Here is a 4116-nt window from a genome sequence, read left to right on the forward strand (position 1 = left end):
CCAGTTTACTCTCTTTTTTTTTTTTGTCGCTAAAAGAAAAAGCAAAGAAGAAGAAGAAGTAATGACACCTCTCGTCCTCGACCCAAGTCACACTGTGCTATACTAGCTCTCGCTTGTCCCTTATTGCGTCATGCTAAGTCTAGTCTTTAACGTCCGTAATTCATTCTATTTTACCTTCAGACCTGATTTCTTAAACATAACAAAGTACGAAAACCAGGATTTTTTCCCTTCCTCACCCCCACCCCCCCGTATGAGATGACGTCATACTGCGATTGCACCACATACGCCTTAACTGTTGCACATGGCTGGGTACCAAGAGGTGTTGCGTTTACAGCCCCTGTTAGCATATTATGGCCGAAATTTATAAAAAAAAAAAGAACTTATGTTGGCGCACCAGAATAGAAGGCACCCGAATTCCACGCTTGTGATATCAACTTAACGAGCATACTTGAATTCAGCTTTTTTATAGGGAAAATGTTGATTATTTATTGGAAACGTTGGCTTCAGTATGCTAAACCTGGCTAGAAAACGTGCTCTTTCTGCACCGCCTTGTGTCTTACGGAGCATTTCCCGAAGGTGTTCTCTTGTTCAGTTACTTAATGTTTTGTACTTTGCTGTGGTTCCGTGATACCCTTTTCAAATCTACCACGCAGGCACCGTGCTTTGCGTGTTACTGCCATCTACCGATCGTTCAAAAAATGCTTAAAGGACCCTGAAGGGACGAGTACTTCCTGCTGCCATTATCCTTGGGTACGAAGTGTCCATCTTTTGTTGGCAATAGTAGAGTGACCAAAGTAATGCGTTATTCGTAAAGTTCTATATTATAGTGATAGGGTCGCAGTTCCGGGGTTCGAGTGTTTGATGGTGAAACGGTTTGCGACTCTCTCGGTGTTTTGTGGGTAAGGCGTTTGATTTTTAAGCATTTTCTTCTGTGAATGGCATTTTGTTGAATTTGTGGTAGCCCGGCATACTGAGTTTTCTATTTGTTACCCAATTGTGTCACTAAATTTATGTTGTTAGTTTCCTTACTTTTTTTTATTCGACGCTCTTGTTGTTGTGGGTAAGGTGTTTGAATTTTAAGCATTTATTCTGTGAATGGCAGTTTGTTGAATTTGTGGTAGCACGGCATACTAAGCTATTTGTTACCCTTTATGGTCACTAAACTTTTTTCGGTTTTTTATTCGTGCCAGTTCGAGTCTTGTCATATTAGCGTTTTTATTTTTGCGAAGACTTTTAATTAATGTATCGATGTTGCTTTCAGATTTCGAGGATCTCCTGATTTGACCTTCCTGAAAATTCTAGGATGAACCCCTGTAGATGTATCAGGCCACGTTGGTAATGTATTTTTTGGACAGAACTAAGAGGTGAGATAATTTCCTCATTCAGTGTACCCAAACTTATACTAACCTCGCAAGCCATTCCTCCCCCCTTCAGGGGCGGGGCCCCTTTAGGGGGGAGGATCTCCTCTTGACGTACGGTAGACTTCGGTCTACCGTACGTTAAGGAGGGTGGCTTGCTTTCCAAATACTAACCCTCTAAACACCCAACTAGTTTTAAGTTAAGAATTTGGCGTTTAGCGTTGCGGTTAGTGTAACTTGGTTAGCGTAACTTAGTTTGCCTGAGAAGGAAGTCTGCAAGAGTTAGCCTTTATTGTCCTAAAGTTGAAATAATCAAGAACTTAATGTTGCTGTAACTTTAAGTTCAGATAATTTACGTTTAGATAATTGTTACTTTTCTACTAAAGTAACTAACGTTTGAATAAATGCCTAGAAATATAAAGCATTAAGATTTTTTTCAGACGCCCTAGTTTTGGGTGTCATTAGCCTTTTGTTCTTGCTTACCTTATTAGTTTAAAGTTAATGTAAAACTTTCAGTTAATTAGGAAGGTAGATTTTTTAAAGTCTTCGTTTCGGGTGTAATTTGACTTCATATTACGTTTATTCTTGCTTAATTTAGTGGCTTAAAGTTTAATACTTTCCCACAGTTAGGAAGCTAGATTTTGTAACCTTTAAAATCTTTTTTCCATTGCAGGTTGTGCGGGTCCAAACAGCTACAGCTCCCATATTGAAATCTCTTGATATATCAACTAAAAAAAATGAATGGTATCGAGAGCTGGATGAAATTACCCAACCCGGCTTTACCTGCTTGCCGGGAACCAGGTAGTTTATTCATTCTGAAACTAAACTTCTAAAACGGAACTCGTACAGATTTAATAAATTTTAGTACCATGTGATTACATCAACAGTGTATTTATGAACCCCCTTTACCTTAGTGGTTCTATCCACCATGTATTAGAGAACCTAGGATAAATAAATCTACTACCGGCCAATCCACAGAGTTCTTGGTATGAGTAACCCAGGTGTTTTCCTAATTGAACTATTGAGTGCTGGCTTTCCTTTGAAGGAAGTGCAAGGTTTAGTTTTCTGTATGGTATTTAATTATATTTATATATTTATATTTATTATATTTAATCATGGACTGCAATTAGACACTGACCTTAAAGAAACAATGCTTAACCTTAAATCAACCTTGAAGGTGGATTACAAAAATTAGTTAATTTGGTTTTTCGTGAGTTAAGTAAAACAGTCTTTAGGCTAGAGACCTTAATGTAGGAACGTTATACTTCGTTGTTTCATTAAGCGAAGATTGTGTCGCAGTTTCATTAACCAAAAAAGATTCGTCTCTATTGCTTCATTAAGCAAAGAAAGGTTGTTTCATTAATCAAATTCATTAAGCAAAGAGATTAGGAGTTTGGTAGCTTCATTAAGCAAAAAGATTAGGGGTGTCGAGTTTCATTAAGCAAAAATATTCGGTGTCCCGTTGCTTCAGTAAGGAAAAGATTTGGTGTCTACTGTATGTTTGACATAAGTAATATTGTAGTTTAGAAGGCTTGAAACGAGAAATGTATACATCAGTGGCATTGGGCTCTTTGGCCTTAGGCAAACTGGCAAAGGTTTCCAGAGATACTGGAACTCTTTACTGGTAGAGCGGACATTGTTCTGCACTGGTGGCTGATCAAAAGCGGCCAATTCAAGGCTCCAGTGAATGTTGAAAATAAGGGGTATTAATTGCTCAGGTGTGTGACTGGGCCAATGCAAACAAGTAGCTTTGGGTGTGATAGAGGTGGTGCTATCGTGAGTTTGCGCTTAAGGAATACAAATTTAAACATGTCTGTAGTTAGGTTGTTGAATGACTCCCGATAATATAAGGCTGTATAGAGAGTTCAACCCATATGGATATTCTGAACCGAGTCCTGTTTGGTAATGCAGGGAAGGGCGGTTTGTGGAGTAATTAATAAATCTGCTCTAAAACGTCTAGGTACTATGTGTAGACACAACAATGGTGCTCATTCGGCATCGAGAATAACCCTGCTCATGTGCATTTTCCGGATATTCCTCATATTCCAGAGATACTGGTAAAATGTTGATTTCGAATGTGAGTAAAACACTAATGGTATATTTGCTCAGTTTGTAGCGAAAATTAATATTTGACACTTCTAATTTTTGCGAAAATTGTAACTTTTACTTCAGATGGAGAATTTTTTTTTTTTTTATAAGTACTGCACTTTCATAACGTTTGAGTAACCCCTAACAGAAAAAAGAAAACTGGCCAATAGCAATTAACTTTTAGCACACCAAAACAGAGTATTATGCCAACCGATGTCATTAACTACCCTACTAGTGTTTGTAGTTGTTAGCTGATGGAACCGAAGAAAAATCATTTTCATCATTATCATGAACATTCACGAGCAATTTGCAGTAGGGTCCTGTATCTTTACGCGGTACAGGTGTAATTTCGAGTCGATGCATTAAGAGAAAGGTAAGATCGTGGGCAGTTTTGTAATGTCAGGGCTGAGGGAGTATAGGTAGCAAAATACAAGTCGTGCAGGGTCTTGCGCGTGGTGAACTTAAACGAGCAGGAACTCTCTGACACCGATACAGGTGCAAAATACAGTCGCAACCTGCTAGGAGTGTTAGGAAAGCGAGTCGTGGGACGATGCCGTCTTCATAAAATACCCGAAGAACGGAACTGGTACGACTAAGGGCATGACGTCATCATATGGCGGTAACCACCTAAAAATAGATTCATGGTGCAACTGCGAACTTTTCCTCCTGT

The 4116-nt window shown here is 38.8% G+C and overlaps 1 long non-coding RNA gene across 1 annotated transcript; it reads left to right on the forward strand.

The window, feature by feature from the left end:
* The first annotated feature begins 759 nt into the window (after positions 1-759).
* On the forward strand, positions 760-2238 carry LOC136847011 (uncharacterized). The gene is made up of 3 exons (XR_010855576.1): positions 760-899; positions 1262-1364; positions 2032-2238. It is a non-coding gene; the product is annotated as an uncharacterized lncRNA (long non-coding RNA).
* Positions 2239-4116: the final 1878 nt, after the last annotated feature.

Source organism: Macrobrachium rosenbergii, chromosome 16 (assembly GCF_040412425.1).
Source record: "Macrobrachium rosenbergii isolate ZJJX-2024 chromosome 16, ASM4041242v1, whole genome shotgun sequence".
In the NCBI taxonomy this organism is placed as follows: domain Eukaryota; kingdom Metazoa; phylum Arthropoda; class Malacostraca; order Decapoda; family Palaemonidae; genus Macrobrachium; species Macrobrachium rosenbergii.